Consider the following 18,057-nt stretch of genomic DNA (forward strand, 5'->3'; position numbering starts at 1 on the left):
TTAAAAAAAAAAAAAGACAAAACATGAGTGCCACATTAGTCTACTACCTGTTGTGAAATGGTACATAGAAATCTTCTAGTACTGTTTGCATGATTCAGCTTTGCAAGTTGGACGTCTGTTAAGAGCAAGCATCTTGTCTATCTTGTTCACTACATAGCTCAAGGCTCGATTCCCCAGAACCCACGTTAGCCAGATGCACAAGGGGGCGCACGCGCGTCTAGAGTTCATTTGCAGTTGCTGGAAGCCCTGGCACACCCATTCTCTCTCCCTCTCCCTCTCTCTCTGTCTCTCTTTCTATTGCTCTCAAATAAATAGAAGAATTAAAAAAAAAAAACACATATGAGACTGGAAGTCAGAAAACTACTTTTCAGAATCTTCCTTGTCACTTAGCGTCTGCTAAATAAATAAATAAAAATTTGCCTCATGGAGGTGCACTCAGGAAACCAGAAATTGGAACAAGGTAAGGACCTTGTTTTTTCTTTCTCTTACTCTCTGTCTCTGGAACCAAGGGAAAAGGTACAAAGTCTCTTACAAAGTCAAAACCAATTAAAGCAGCCTGTTTTCCCCACCCTCATAAGACTGTGAAAAAATATTACCTGTATCCCATGTGCTCTAAAATGGGTAGCCATTTCATAGTCAGAATTTTCTGATTTAATCATACTTCTTTTTCTGTGCTCTTCTAGTTTTCAAAACCTATGCAACTTTCTCCATAATAAATGATGCCTTTCAAAAATAACAATGATTTCTGATTTCAAAAATAACAATGATTTCTGATTTCTTGCTTGGAACCTGGACTGATGAAGATGTGATATGCACTACCATATAGTATGTGCAGAGCCACTGGAATTTCTCAGAGTTATTGCAGTTTTTGTAAGGAAGTCCCAGTGAATTTTAAAATAGTAGACCACATCAGCACACCCATAGGTTTTGTACAGGTACATTTGTGATATCTGCTCATCATGGCCACATAAAAGTAAGTGTGTATGGTAGGAACAAAGAGAGGAAAAAAAATGTATAAAGTTTTCACATATGCTTTGAAGTCACCGTTTTGCCTCTAGGCACTTAGTTTAAAGAAATAAGGAACAATGGCTTAGTAATTTGTGCATCCCATGGTCCTCACGGCTCCTCATAGCTTGTATATCCAACTGCCTGTTATACATTTTCATAGAATGTCCCCCATAATCTGTTACATTTGAGTGGTTCATGTCTCCTCTAAAAATTTGTGTTGAAAGTTAATTCCAAAAAATAATGAGATGAGGCTTTAGGATATGTTCTGGTCATGAAGAATCCATTGTCTTTAATGAGAGTAGATGCCACTGTAAAGGAATTTGATGGAAACTGCTCCTTTTAACTTTCTACCTTCTGCCATGAAAGGACATAGTGTTTCTCCCTTCTGGAAGATACGGTATTGAAAGAAAACAAGTATGTTCCCACCTAGATCTTCAATATCCCAGATTTCAGACCTGTGAGAAGTAAATTTAAATTTTTCACAAATTACTCAGTCTGTGATAGTTTATTTTAGCAGTGCAAAGTATGACAATCTCAAACTTACCATGCAAAAAGCCTAAACATATCAGTTACTCTCAGTCTCTTAAAAAAGAAAGATCAATTACACTCCCTCAGCATATTCTTTTTCAAAGAATAAGATCAATAACCAGCCATGTTCCTAAATAAGAAGCACTACAATGCTCCATTGTCCTCTGTATCTATTCTGCAACTGGAACTGCCTGCGACACACATGCATGTGCATAAATCCACCATTCTCCTTTTCTCCGGCCATGTCCCTCAGATGACATTTAACCCAATTCATATACTAATGGATCTATTCATTCCTAGTTTAATTGTTTCTAGCAATTTATAGAAAACTTTTTCTATAATTTCCAACTCAACTAAATTTTTTCCATGTTTCCCAAATGTCTAGAGCACTTCTATCACAGAGAATATTCTATAATGATAGAAATGTTTAACATAGGGGCTGAAGAAATGGTTTAGCAGTTAAGGTGCTTGCCTGCAAAGCCAAAGGACCATGTTCAATTCCCCAATGCCCACATAAGCCAGATGCACAAGGGGGCACATGTATCTGGAGTTCATTTGCAGTAGCTAGAGACCCTGGCATGCTCATTCTCTCTCTTCTCTCTCCTTCTCCCCGCCCCCATTCTAGCAAATAAATAAATAAAATGAAGTTTAATAAAAAGAAATATTTAGCCTCCTTTAACCAGTATGATAGCCATTTGTGTATACCGAACACTTGAAATTTGACTAGTGTAACTGAGTGACTGATTTTTTCATTTTAATGTAATGACATATTTGGCTAGTGGCTACCATATTGGACAGCACATCTGAAATGAAAGGAATAAAATCTAAAGCACATATTATTTTATACACTTATTTACATTGTCTTTTAAGTTTTATTCTACTTTACTTTAATGTGCCCAATCAGATAGGCACATTCAAGTTCTGTTGTTTTGTTTATTTGTTGTAATATATAAATTGAATTTAGCTAGTGTGGTGGTTTGAATCAGGTGTCCCCCATAAACTTAGGTGTTCTGAATGCTAGGTTCCCAGCTGATGGATATTTGGGAATTAATGCCTCCTGGAGGGAGTGTAGTGTTGGGGGCGGGCTTAAGGGCTTTATAGCCAGGTTCCCCATGCCAGTGTTTGGCACACCCTTCTGTTGTGGTCCATCTTATGTTTGCCAGGGGGTGATGTCCACCCTCTGCTCATGCCATCATTTTCCCCTGCCATCATGAAGCTTCCCCTTGAGCCTGTAAGCCAAATGAACCTCTTTTTCCCAGAAGCTGCTCTTGGTTGGGTGATTTCTACCAGCAATGCGACCCAGACTGCAACAGCTAGCTATCAAGTAGAATAAAATTACATCATTGCCATGAAACAGAAGTGGAATGAATTGAAGAGAGAAGGAACTGAGAGAAGGGGGTAAGAGAGGATAATGTGGTATGAATATGAAAAAGTACTATGATGGTTTATATTTAGTGTCAGTTTGACAGAACCTAGAATCACCAGTGAAGGATTATCTAGATTAGATTAACATTTGGGCATGCCTGTGAGTTATTATCTTGATTAGGTTAATTGAGGTAGGAAGACCTACCTCACCTGTGGATGGTACCAATTCATTGACTGGGGTGAAAAAGGGTGAAAGCTAGCTGAGAACCAACATTCATCTCTAGTTTGTGGGAGGAATGTGAAAGTATTCAGGACTTTGACCTAGACAAGTCATACAATTTTATAAGCAAAGGTTAATGGGCTATTCTTGTGGAGGCTTGGCAGACCTGAAGGTCAAGAGAAACATGGTCAATGGAGAATTGACATATGAAGTTTCAGAGGTTATAAAGTACTGTATGAGGAATTGGGCTAAAAGCAGTTCACATGCTATTTTTGACAAAGAAACTGCATTCTGCCCCTATCCTGAGAACTTGAGTAAGCGCAGAGCTAAGCTGTGTGAGATAAGGATGAGCACCCTACAATGAGACCCTGTGATACCACTACAAGAAGCTGTGAAGGTGTCACTTTTAATGCAGTAGAGATCACAGTTCGCATTTGGTTTCATTGTGAGTTTTTTCAAGAAAATACTGATTTTTATTTCCCCTTTTCCCCATCCCATCCCCCTTGTTGCCTATTTTAACCTTTCTGCTTTCATACTACCTATTTCCTTATGTCCACCCCCCCCCCACTTTTGGTCTCCTATATTCATTCATAGCCTTTATTCACTCTCACACCCCTTATTTAGAAACATACAAACATTAAAAGGATCCACATATGAGGGCTGGAGATATGGCTTAGCAGTTAAGGCCTAATGACCTGCAAAGCCTAATGATCCAAGTTCAATTCCTCAGTACCCACATAAAGCCAGATGTACAAAGTGATGCATGTGTATGACATTTGTTTCCAGTAGCTGGAGGCCCTGGCATGCCTACTTACCTATCATTGAAAATTAAAAAAAAAAATTATGGATCCACATATGAGAGAGAGCATATGGATTTTTGTTTTTCTTGTCCTGGGTTTCTTCTTTTAATATAATTGGACTCAACTCCATTCATTTTCCTGCAAATTTCATAACATCATTTTTCTTTAAATCTGAGTAAAATCTCTTGTATATACATACCACATTTTCATTGTGCAGTCATCTGTTAATGGGCATCTAGGTTGATTCCATTTTTTAGCTATTATGAATACAACAGCTATAGATCTGAATGTGTAAATTTTTCTGTGGTAGGATATTGGGTTCTTTGGGTATATACCCAAGAGTAGTTTATCTGAGTCCTGTGGTAGTTCAATTAGTTCAATTTCTAGCTTTTTGAGGATCCTCCACACTGATTTCCATAGTGGCTGTACCAGTTTACACTCCCACCAACAGTAAATAAGGTTTTCCCTCTCTGGACATCCTCACCAGAATTTATTATTAGTTTTCCTGAGACTGCATAGTTAATTCCAGGTCGTCCTTGGCTAGAGTGAGACCCTACCTTAAAAAGCCAAACCAGCAGGGCTGGAGAGATGGCTTAGTGGTTAAGTGCTTGCCTGTGAAGCCTAAGGACCCGGGTTCGAGGCTCGGTTCCCCAGGTCCCACGTTAGCCAAATGCACAAGGGGGCGCACGTGTCTGGAGTAAGTTTGCAGAGGCTGGAAGCCCTGGCACGCCCATTCTCTCTCTCTCCCTCTATCTGTCTTTCTCTCTGCGTCTGTCGCTCTCAAATAAATAAATAAATAATTAACAACAACAAAATACCAAACCAACGACAACAACAAAGAAATAGCCTCAGGGGCTGGAGAGATGGCTTAGCAGTTAAGCGTTTGCCTGTGAAGCCTAAGGACCCGGTTCAAGGCTGGATTCCCCAAGAACCACGTTAGCCAGATGCACAAGGGGGCGCATGTGTCTGGAGTTCGTTTGCAGTGGCTAGAGGCCCTGACGTGCCCATTCTCTCTCTCTCTCTCTCTCTCTCTCAAATAAGTAAATAAATAATGAACAAAAAATTTAAAAAATATATTAAAAAATAGCCTCAATTTTAGATGAACCTTATAAAGTAGACAGTGTTTCCACATGAGGGCAAATTTTCTACTTCCCACATGTTTATGACTCAGTTCTAGCTTTCCTTCCTAGATCCCAGTCTCCCTTAAATAAACCCCATAATTTGTGATTTAACCTGTAAACAAAACCAATAATAATTCATAATTTATCCTTCTTTAGTCCATCTTTATTCTTTATTAAAGGTGTGACAGAATCTAAAACTTAGGATTCATAAATTCTGTGAGACCTCTCCAGAAGCCCCAAATCATGCATCACTTGGAGGCCAGTACTGTATTAAAATTCGTTTTCTTGACAACTAGAGAAAACATTAAAAATACAGAATTGTATAGCATAAGTTTAATTGAGTTAGAGTGAGGAAGAAAGGTAATCACAAATTGTATCCAGTTGTAAAGATTATAGTGAGCAGATAATAAGCAATTCAGAGATTAAATCTAGAAACTATTTTCTATACATTGACTTATAAAAAGAAAATAAAACAACCCCAGTTGCTCAGGAAATAAAACCACTAATCAACAGCTGGGACTTCATGAAATTGCAAAATTTTGTACAGCAAGGGACACTGAATAGAGCAAAGAGGCAACCTACAGAATGGGTGAAGATCTTTCCCAGCTATAAATCTTGACAGACGATTAATATCAAGGATATTCAAAGAACTTGGAAAACTAAATAAGAAATCAAGCAATCCAATTAAAAAAAATGGGCTAAAGAACTAAATAGAGTTCTCAAAAGAAGAAATACAGATGGCATATAAACATCTAAAACAATGTTCTACATCCCTACCCATCAAGGAGATGCAAATTAAAACTACTTTGAGATTCCATCTCACTCCTGTCAGAATGGCTGCCATCATGAACACAAATGACAATAAATGTTGGTGAGGATGCAGAAAAATAGGAACTCTTCTACACTGTTGGTGAGAATACAAACTGGTCCAGCCATTGTGGAAATCAGTGTGGAGTTTTTTTTTTTTTTCTTCCAAATTTTTATTAACAACTTCCATGATTATAAAAAATACTCCATGGTAATACTCTCCCTCCCCCCCACTTTCCCCTTTGAAACTCCATTCCCCATCATATTCCCTCCCCCTCTCAATCAGTCTCTCTTTTAATTTTAATGTCATAATCTTTTCCTCCTCTTATGATGGTTTTGTGCAGGTAGTGTCAGACACTGTGAGGCCATGGATATCCAGGCCATTTTGTGTCTGGAGGGAGCATGTTGTATGGAGTCCCACCCTTCCTTTGGCTCTTATATTCTTTCCACCATCTCTTCCACATTAGACCCTGAGCCTTGGAAGGTGTGATAAAGATATTGCAGTACTGAGCACTCCAGTCACTTCTTTCCAGCACCATGATACCTTCTGAGTCATCCCAAGGTCACTGCCATCTAAAAGGAGAAGATTCTCTACCAAAACTGAGTGTAGCATTAATATAAGGGTATGACCATTAAGAAAAGTGCTTACTGGGCAGTTTGATCAGCATAGTATATACATTTAGCCAGACAACAGCAGACGTTACACCCCTAGGTCTCATGACTACCCCTGTTTTAAGTTTTCAGTATCAGGGATGTATTCCCTTCCATGGAGTGGGCCCCCAGTCCAATTAGAGGGCAGTTGGTTTCCCCCATAACACATGTGCCACTATTGTACTCGTTAGCTCATTTGGCCTGGCTGGCCAAATATAAGGCTTGCAGTGTCCACTGCTGAGTGTCTTCACTGGTGATTTCTCTTTTTCCCATTGAACTGCATGCAGAATGGCTTCTTCCAGCTTTCTGTCAGCTAGTCTACATGGAGGAGGTTATCAGCTCAGTTCCAGCAGGATTTTTCAGGGGCCTTGCAGCCCAAGTATGTGGAGTCTTCAGCAATAGGGTCTTACCATCTATTCCTGGTGAGAAACCAAGGGCCTCAGCAATGACCTATAATGTTTTAGGGGCATCAGGGACCTCCCTGACCAAAAACTCACTGGAAGGTATCCTATCCCTGGCACTGAAAATTTTCTAGCAACAATCTATGGCTCCTGGGTGTTCCATTGTCCAAAAAAGTAGGATTCCATATGATTTATTTATATCCTCTTAGATTTTGATTAGCCTTCCCTTCAATGTGGAGGTTCTTAAGACAGCTAAAAATGGATTTACCGTATGACCCAGCGATACCACTCTTAGACAATATACTAAAGACTCATCTCATTACCTTAGAAATACATGCTCAACCATGTTTATTGCCACTGTATTCATAATAGCTAGGAAATGGAACCAGCCTAGATGTCCCTCAACTGATGAGTGGATAATGAAGATGTGGCACATTTATACAATGGAGTTCTACTCAGTGGTAAAGAAAAATGAAATTATGAAATTTGCAGGAAAATGGATTGATTTGGAAAGGGTTATATTTAGTGAGATAACCCAGGACTATAAAGCCAAATGTCATATGTTCTCTTCCATATGTGGATCCTAGCTACAAATGATTGGACTTCTATGTGAGTTGGAATAAAACTCAGTAACAGAGGCCAATAAGCTATAAAGGAGAATAGAAAAGGAGGGAGGGGGAATTAATAGGATGATATTGTATATATGTAAGTAGAAGAACAGATTAATGGGGGTGGAAAAGCTTAACTGAGTTTAGGGGAGAAGATTGAGTAAAGGAAAGATGGGGAGAGCTAATCAAAATCTAAGAAAGCATAAATAAATCATATGGAAACCTACTTTTTTAGACAAGGAAGCACCCAGAAACTATAGATTGTTATTAGACAATTTTCAGTGCCAGGGATGGGATACCTTCCAGTGAGTAGTTGGCCAGGGAGGTACCTTATGCTCCCAAAACATTACAGGCTATTGCCGAGGCTCTTAATTCCCACCAGGAATAGATGGTAAGACCCTATTGCTAATGACTTCACATACTTGAGCTGCAAGGTCATTGAGAAATCCTGCTGGAGCTGAGCTGAAAATCTCTTCCATGTAGACCAGCTGATAGAAATCCAGAAAAAGCTATGCTGCATGCAGTTCAATGGGAGAGAGATAAAACTCGCCAGTGGAGATACTCAACAGTGGACACTGCAAGCCTTAAATTTGGCCAGCCAAGCTGGACATGGTGGCGCATGCCTTTAATCCCAGCACTTGGGAGGCAGAGATAGGAGGATCACCATGAGTTCGAGGCCACCCTGAGACTCCTAGTGAATTCCAGGTGAGCCTGGGCTAGAGTGAGACCCTACCTCAAAAAAAAAAAAAAAAAAAAATTTGGCCATCCAGGCCAAATGAGCCAACGAGTATAATAGTGGAATGTCTGTTATTGGGGAAATCAACCGCTCTCTAATTGGACTGGAGGCCCACACCATGGAAGGGAATACATCCCTGATACTGAAAACCTACAACAGGGGTAGTATGAGCCCTAGGTATATAACATCTGCTGCTCTATGCTAAATGTATATACTGTGCTCACCAAACTGTCCAGTAAGCACTCCTCTTAATGTTCATACTCATATATTAATGTTACTCTCACTTTTGGCTAGAGAAGTTTCTCTTATCAGATGGTTGTGACCTTGGGATGACTCAGAAGATACCATGATGCTGACAAGAAGTGACAGAGTGACAGCACTGAAATATCTCTACCACACCTTCTAAGGCTCAGGGTCCATTGCAGAAGAGGTGGCAGAAAGAATGTAAGAGCCAAAGGACAGGTAAGACTCCTTACAAAGTGCTCCTCCAGACACAAAATGGTCTGGATATCCATGACCTCACAGTGCCTGACACTACCTACATAAGACCATCATAATAGGAGGAAAAGATGATGATATCAAAATAGAAGAGAGACTGATTGAGAGGGGGAAAGGGTATGATGGAGGGAGGAGTTTCAAAGGGGGAAGTGGTGGAGGGAGGGAATTACCCTGGGTTATTGTCTATAATTATGGAAGTTGTCAATAAAAAATGAATTAAGCCAGGCATGGTGGCACATGCCTTTAATCCCAGCACTTGGGAGGCAAAGGTAGGAAGATTGCCGTGAGTTCAAGGCCACCCTGAGACTCCATAGTGAATTCCAGGTCAGCCTGGGCTAGAGTGAGACCCTACCTCAAAAAAATCAAAATAAACAAATAAATAATAGTAATAAACAAAAAAGAAAGACAGTATTATCCATGTATAAATATCCGTGATGTCAATTATGTTTGTCTTTAGATCTAAATAACTACTTCAGAGGTAAACACACTGAGTTTGAAGAAATGGACTAATCCCTACATTTCTTTTTTTTTAATTTATTTTTATTAGATATGGACATTCTTAGTATGTAAACAACACATGTTGGTACCATCCTTTCCCTCCTCCCTGCCCCTTTTTCAAAGAGGCCTTTTGTTGTTGGGGAAGGAGGTCAACCCCATGGGGATTGTGGTTCATGCATTGTGGGGGCAGCAGTCAATTATGGGGGAGAGGCAGTATCTCTGTGTAAAATGTCCCAACTTGTGGCTCTCACAGTCTTTCTGCTCCATCTTCTACAAACTTCTCTGAGCCATGTTGGGTGCATTTTAAGTATACTTCAGTGATGTGCATTTAGGAGCCTCTGGATGTCTGGTTTGGTAAATGTTGAGTGTCCTCAGTGTCTATCACCTTCACCCATGTGCTGATATCAGGTTCAACGCGAACGCAGCATTCTTGCTTATTTCCCCAATTCCTCTGTGGTTTCAGCTGGGGCTGGGGTGAAGGGCACTGGGTCATTTATCTCTTCAGGTCCCACTCCCATCTTAAAAAGAGAAGCAGTACCTCCAATAGAGAGTGAAGTTAGCACTGGTTAAATGGGATAACCATTATTAATTCAGAGAGAATTTAAAGGGTGTAGATCCTCTTATAGCCCAAGATTAGTGGGAGTAATCCCTGCATTTCTTGTAATTCATTCTGTATAGCATGGCTTCTAGAAGATACTTTCTTTATTTTTCAATCATATTGAAGAGAAAACATGAGGCTTTAAAAATGTTTATTTTAGAGGATATGCATTGAAATACCACTTGTTATAAAATATTTTATTACTTATATACAACTACCAAGACATTTCATTTACAGCAGTGTTCTAAAAACACTATGAATGTAGCAGTCACAAACAAAAAGTGTAAAAGATTTAATAAAAAATGAATTTAATTAAGAGAAAAGTAATTTGGGCTGGAGAGATGGCTTAGTGGTTAAGGTGCATGCCTTTGAAGCCTAAGGACCCAGTGTTGATTCCCCAGTACCCACATAAGCCAGATGCACAAAGTGGTGCATGCATCTGGAGTTTGTTTGAAGTGGATGGAGGCCCTGGTGTGCCCATTCTCTCTCTCTCTCTGCCTCTTTATCACTGTTGTTCTCAAATAAATAAATATTTTTTTTAAAAAGAGAGAAAAGTAATTTATTTCTAATTTATCTCAAATTTATTTTAACAGGTCTCTGTGTGCTATGGTTTGAATGTGTTCCCTGCCAAAAAATAAAATAGGTACTGGAAATCTACCCCATTGTAACAACATTAGTGGATGGAACCTAATGAGAGGTGATTAGGCTGTGAGATACTAATTAATCAATGAATTGCTGCAAAAGAGGACTTGTTAGAAAAGGGTAAATTTTGAAGACTTCCCCTCTCTCTCCCTCTGCTTTTTGCATGTAGCAAGAAGACCCTAGCAAGGGCTGGAGAGATTGCTCAGTGGTTAAGGTGCTTGCCTGCAGAGCCCTAACGACCCAGGTTCGATTCCCCATGTAAAGCCAGGTGCACATTTTAGAAACCCTGGCATGCCCATTCTCTCTATATATCTGCCTTTTTCTCTCTTACTCTATCACAAATGAATAATAAATAAGTAAAATATTAAAAAATTAAACAGAAGACCCTCTCCAGATGCCAGACCATTGGTCTTGGATTTCCCAGCTCAAGGATTCTGAGTCAATAAATTTGCTTATTATAAACTTACATAGTCCATGATATTCTGTTAAGCAGCAGAAAATAGACTAAGAGTCTGTATCTACGTGGGTTACAGAAAATATTAATTAATAACTTGCCAATATTAGTAGCAGTATATATAAATTAGACATAGAAGTCTTTCTGAGAAATATACATAAGAAATGAAATTGTTAATGAAGCAATTATGTCTTAAGGTGTGGCTTAAAGAATATGCGATTCTAGGCTGGAGAGATGGCTTAGCGATTAATGTGCTTGCCTCTAAAGCCTGATTACTTGCGTTTGAGTTCCCAGTACCCATGTAAAGTCAGATACACAAAGTAGCACATGCATCTGGAGTTTGTTTGCAGTGGTTGGAGGCCCTAGGATGCCCATTCTCTGTGTCTCTTTCTCTTCGCTCTCTCTGCTTGCAAATAAATAAATAAGTAAATATTTTTAAAATTAATATGCAGTTCTGTGATGTAGCATACTCAACTAGCAGCTTAGTATTTACTTGTCCTTTGCTGTTACAACTCAATTCTTACTTTAAAATTGTTTTCTCTATTTTAAACCTTTATTTGAGATGGCAAAAACAATTAGAAAGAGTGAATTCTGTGATGACTCACAAATGAAATCTGCACTTGAAAAGATTTAATAGGGCTGGAGAGATTGCTTAGCAGTTAGGAGCTTGCCTGTGAAGTCTGAGGACCCTTGTTCGAGGCTCAATTCCCCAGGACCCACGTTAGCCAGATGCACAAGGGGGTGCATGTGTCTGGAGTTCATTTGCAGTGGCTGGAGGCCCTCTCATGCCCATTCTCTCTCTCTCTCTCTCTCCTCTCTTTCTCTCTCTCTCCCTTTCTCTCTCTCTCTGCCTCTTTCTCTGTCTGTCACTTTCAAATAAATAAATGAACATTAAAAAAGATTTAATAGTATAGTATCTAGTTCCAGTTATTTTCCCCTGAATAGGAGGACTGAGCTGGTGGTGGGGTTGGGAACTGAACTGGTCATGTGTCCTAAACTCAGGTGTGTGGAGTCAGGCTTTCTGGGAAAGGGCAACTTTTCCAGGAATTCTCATCCTACAGGAAAGGTATAACCTTCACAGAAACAGGTGTTATTTCTCCAAAGAAAGGAGAACTCTAGGAAGGAAGAGATAAGAAAAGGTCAGACCCCCTCTGACATTTCTGACGTCTGGCAAAGTGGAATGGACCACACTCTCCTCCTATAGGCTCAAAGACATTCCCTCCTTCTACTTTCAGGGTAGGGGCTGTTACCCCAAAACTGTCTCAAGATTGAGCTTTCAGTGTTGGAACTATCGTATAGGGACTTAAAAATATTTTATCTATTCATTTGCACACAGAGAGAGACAAAGAATGGAGAGAGGTGGGGGAGGAAAGGAGAGAGGGAGAGAATGGGTGCACCAGGGCCTCTAGCCATTGCAAATGAACCCCAGATCCATGTGTCTTTACATGGGCACTGGAGAATTGAACCCAGGTCATCAGGCTTTGTAGGCAAGTGCCTTAACTGTTGAGATGTCTCTCTAGCACTCCTCCATAAGGACTTTTGAAGTTTGCTGAATGCTTTTTTTTTTTTTTTTTTTTTTTTGCATTATGAAACAGCTATGAATCTGTGGGAGCATGGGGCCAAATGCTACTTGAATGAGAAATGATTCCACCACCTCCCCAAACACAGGTTTTTGTGTATGAACACTTAAACTCATCGGTGGATGGTGGTGGTGTGTGTGTGTGGGGGGGATTGTAGAACCTTTAGGAGTTTGGGACTATCTGGAAGAAGTGAGTCAACCAAGGGAGTGGGACTTAAGGTTTTAAACTATTCCTGCTTCTAGCCCAGGCTCTCTGATCATGGTGGATACCCTTGAGAAGTTGAGGCTGTGTGCCCCTGTCACCAGGGTCCAAGCTGCTCATGCCTTCCCCACCATGAGCCAAAATAAATCCTCTTGTAACTTGCTCCTTGTCAGGCATTTTGGTCCAACTACAAGGACAAAGGACATTACTTACCTATATTATCACCATGAAAACTGCTATGGTTATACAATTCTGAAGGAGGATAAGAGAAAGCTAGCTGCTTTCAGGCAGTTTCAGTTAGAAATTGAGGCCCAGAGAGAACCAGGAGGTGCCATCCCACATGCCACCTTGCTTTAACACAAGAAAAGAACTCTTGACAGGAATGGAACTTGTGTCTGGTCAAGACTTCTCTACAGTGCCTCTTGCTGTCCATAGTCTAGCAAGCTCTAGATACACAGCCCTGGTGGGCTGGCTCTGGGCTCCACCCTGCAAATCTATAAACCTGCTGGGTCTTCCCCTTGCCTATAAAGGCTGCTATCTTCCTCCTGTTGCTAGCTCCATCCTACTCCTCTTCTGTGCTGCTGTGCTCTGCCAGTCTCTCTGCTTGGGAACAGGGACACACTTGAATCTAGCTTCCCCCTCACCCAGGCTGGCTGGAGGGGAGGGGGAAGAGGGGAAGAACATAATACTGTTTCTTGATCTGGGGGAACTCTTCTGCTTGCCTCTGCTTTATAGTTTGGGGTAACTTCTCATTTGAATTATAAGCATGATTTTCCTCCAGATCTACCATGTGGGTGCTTTCACTGATTCCAGGCCTGCTACCTGTGTGACTTCTTTAAACTTGGGGGTAACCATGAGTGTAACTCTCTTCATTAATCATTTCTCTGGATTTCTTGGTTTCTGCTTGATATTTTCCCTCTTATTCTTCCTTGAGCCTCACAGTATGCCCTCTTAACTTCCCTCCACAGGAAAGCACAGGGCACATGCCCTATGTGTTCCTTCTAAGTCTCCCTACATACACATGCAAGTTTTGTCCTCCACATGTTTGCAGCCCTACCTCAGTCTTTCCTCAAAAGCTTCGGTTTAACTTCTCTCCACATGCTTTTGGCTCTACTCTAGTTTCCCCCCCAACACCTCAATTTCTCTTAAATGAACCAAATAAACGATGTGGTGCTTGCTCACAAGAATGTGTTTCCTACTTTCCATGTGTTTTATGACTCTGCTCTAGCTCCCAATCTCCCTTAAGTGAAACTTATAGTTTGTGATTTCTCCCTAAATAAACTTAATAATTCATAACTTATCCTTCTTGAGTCTGTCTTTATCAATTATTTGGTAAAGGTAGGACAGAACCCAAACTTGGGGTTCATAAATATGGGGGATCCTGAACATCCAAATCCTGCATCAATTCCATACAGTGTACAGCATATTTTTATATTCAATAAAAATATTGTAAATTTTACCCTCAAGAATTCAGTTTCAAATGAATGTGAAAGACAACTTTTGTGTATGTGCTGAAAGGAATGCTGTTGGAGCCAAATTATGATAGCATTTTAAATCTGCTTCAGATTATACATAAGAGCATCCAAAGAAGTCACAGCTTGCTATTCACTGCAGGCTTTCCACTGCTCCCCTCTGGGCATTTAGAGCTGATGGAATCATAATTTAAATACCTTAACATTTTAATTCTTTATAATGCACAGATTCTATAAAAAGAAAGTATATACTTTTATCAGCCATCAGTATAATCCAAATTTAGAAGACCAATGGCTCTGAGTTCTGAGATTTCTGTACATACCTCAGGCATTAACTAGTTCTTTGGTTAGATGTATACTGTCCACAAATTTTCTCCCAGTCTCTGTGTCTTTTAGTCCCCTTCATAGTCTTTCACACAGGGTAAATTTTAACTTAGAGGAAGTCTAGGTTTACTTTTTGAATCATGCTTTTGGTATAAAGTAATAAATAGTTAATTTTTTATATGGGGAATTCAATATATCCCCTTTTCCATCACCTCCCATGTCCAATTCATTCCCAGTTAGTGTCAACACCACCTCCAATGTATACTCATAATATACCTCATCTCTCCACTTTTATAGCTGGTACCAAGATTCAAACCAGTTATTGTTCACCTGGCTAGTCTTCCTTCTGCTGTCGTGTCACCCCTTAACCTAACACTCTCCAAAGGTTTCTCATACACTTAAAACAAAATGCAAATGACCAGAGCCTGTAAGAACCTGGCACATATGGCCTACATATTCCTAATCAACCCTTGGTGCTCTGACCTCTGACCGCCCTTTACTCACCTGCTGCACTAAACTCTGGTGTTGGTCCCTTGGCCACATCATGTCTCTTGTCACTCTTCAGCGCCTTGAATTTGCAGGTCTCTGCTCTGAGGGCTGCCAGCATGCTATCTTCTCATTCAGAACTCAGTTCAATGTCAAGTGCTCCAAAATGTCTTCACTGATAATCATAATCACAACTCCTTTCTTTTCTCGTGGCACTTCAAATCATTCCCATCTTACTTTTTTTTTTTTTTGTTTTTTAAAGTTTTTCTAGGTAGGGTCTAACTCTGGTCCAGGCTGACCTGGAATTCACTATGTAGTCTCAGGGTGGCCTCAAACTCATGGTGATCCTTCTACCTCTGCCTCCCAAGTGCTGGAATTAAAGGTGTGCACTAACACGCCGGGCTTTTTTTTTTTTTTTTTTTTTTTTTTTTAATAGCATGTTCCTACTTGAAGTTGTTTGTTTATGTTGTGTCCCTTCAGTGGAGAAGAATCTGTCAGAACAGTGCCCTTGCCTGTCACATACACACTGTATCTCATGCACCTAGCACTTAGGGGGTCTTTTGTGTATTTGGCAACAAAGAAAGCTATGTTTTGGTTTCAGACAAATTCAATTCTTGCTTTTTAGTCATGTTCTTTATTCATGTTGCCTGGAGCATATAAATATAATGTATGTTAAAATACACTGCACACATATCGATTCCAGCTGCAGAATCAGTAATGGTAAAGGCACCACTTCTGCATTTGCATATGCTCTGAAAATCATATGTATTTTTATCCTCTGCTTTTTCAGTGGTTCTATGATTTATCCTAGACAAGTCCAAACAGATCTTCCCAGCTCCATTTCTTGTTCTGTTAAAAGGATATATCACAAGCTTATCTCACCATAATGCTATGTGAAATGGTTTCTTTTTATTGAAAGTACTGTAAGATTTTGTGGTACAGGCGATTTCTTATGTGATGACATCATCACATCACAGAGGGAAATGCTAGAGGGATTACATTGCATGTGTCAAGATGAGTTTTAGCATTCTGTTATCTCTTAAATCCAAAATAAATTTAGGATTTAACACAGCTAAAAATTGTCTCAAATCATTTAAATTTTGTAGAATATGCCCAACTCCTAGAAATATCATATATCCCCAAAAGTTTAGTAGAAAAATCAGTGAAATATACCTTATGAAAATGAAAGTGCTTTACATTCTTCCCATGTAGAAAATAGCATCTGAAGTTCAAGCCTCTTAACCTTAGCTTACCTAACACATGGAACTAAATAGCAAATCTAGGACAAGTCATTAGTGTACAGGAATTATCCAAGATCTCATTGACCAGGATGACTGAGAAACTCAAAGTTTCTGGGATTACAGTTGGACACATGGTAGAAGCTGTTTTCACAGCAGCCAGCCAAAGCAAATTATAAGGTTATGGTGAGGGAAAAAAAAAAATACTCCTCGTTCATTTCAAACTGTGAACAAAAATAAGCCTTTGTTTCCTTAAGTTGCTTCTTGTCAGGTGACTGGCTACCAAAGTGAAGAAAGTAACTGATATGCTAGAATTTTTATTTCCACTGAAGTCTTAGAGGACCACTGCTGTGTATATGGTCTGTCATTGACTGATATGTTGTTATGCTTCTCATGAATGACTACATTCATCTAATTTTCAGCGCATGTAATTTCCATACCTGGTTTATACTAGCATAGTTCCTGAAGGGGCCATTAATAAAAGTAGTATCCTGTCATTATTTATGTTAGCTAGATGGGAGAGGCAGCCTTTATATCAACATCTGTAGGAAAATGGCTAATCAGAATGAGCGGCATAGGATGTGGAAATGGGTCAACAGTTAAAGGTGTTTGCTTGCAGGTTCCATTCCCTAGTACTTAAATAAAGCCAGACACACAAAGTGGTATATGCACCTGGAGTTTACATGGTATAGCAAGTGGCCGTGGCATGCCCATATTCAAATTCTCTTTCATTCTTTCTCAAATAAATAAAACACAAAGAAGAGCATGTGCATGTATATATGATAGAATGTGATACAGTAATAACCATTATTTATTTTATTTATTTGAGGGAGGGAGGGGAGAGAGAGAGAGAGAGAGAGAGAGAGAGAGAGAGAATGAATGGGTACACCAGGGCCTTCAGCCACTGCAAACAAACTAGAAGCATGCACCAACTTGTGAATCTGGCTTATATGGATCCTTAGCACCTTAATCGCTAAGCAATCCTCCAGCCTAACAAAAAGCATTTTAATAGCACTACAGATAATTTTTAGAAATGAATGTGTTTTATAGAATAAATTGATTTATGTACATACAAAATAGATGTAGCAGTGGGAAAACAACAATATATTTTAACTCAGGGCTTTTTTTCAGCTGCCTACAAAAATATATTGGATTTACTGGTGTGACTGTCTTAGATGAGGACACTATGAATGACTGTGCAAAGGACTATGGAGAAAGAGCAATGAAATAAAATGTGAGGACAATCATAGAGGCTCATGACAGAGTCTAAAATCTATGTGTATCTGAGGGCTGTGTGACTCATGGGTAATTCATGTGAGTCCTCATGTTCAGAAGGAATGTTTAAGTGATGTGCCCACAAATGTATGCACAGATTTTAAAACAGATTCTGGGAGGATTTGAATAGCCTAATGTAAAAGACAGATGGGTAGAAGAAAAATCTTTTCTTTAGATATATTTCTCTACCAAAAGTGAAATTCATCCAAAATTAATTTGCATGAAGCAGTCAATCTAGGAAAGTCTAAGAAAGGAGTAAAAAAAATAAATAAATATAGTCCTTTAATATTCAAAGAGAATTGCTCTGAAAATCTGTGAAATACAAAATGTTTTATCAAAATGCTTTCTTGAGTTTCGTGTACTCAATCTGATAGTTCTAAAATCATCAGTTCATTTTGTTACAATATTATGTCTTTGTACATATCCATAGACAAAATCTCTATTCACCAGTAAAATTTACTCTATAATTAACTGTGAGAAAAAATGTGATTCAAGTTATAGCTTTTAGGTGCTTCTCCTTCATGCTTAATATTTTGAATTATTTTA

The sequence above is a fragment of the Jaculus jaculus genome, chromosome 2, assembly GCF_020740685.1.
Source record: "Jaculus jaculus isolate mJacJac1 chromosome 2, mJacJac1.mat.Y.cur, whole genome shotgun sequence".
NCBI lineage: Eukaryota > Metazoa > Chordata > Mammalia > Rodentia > Dipodidae > Jaculus > Jaculus jaculus.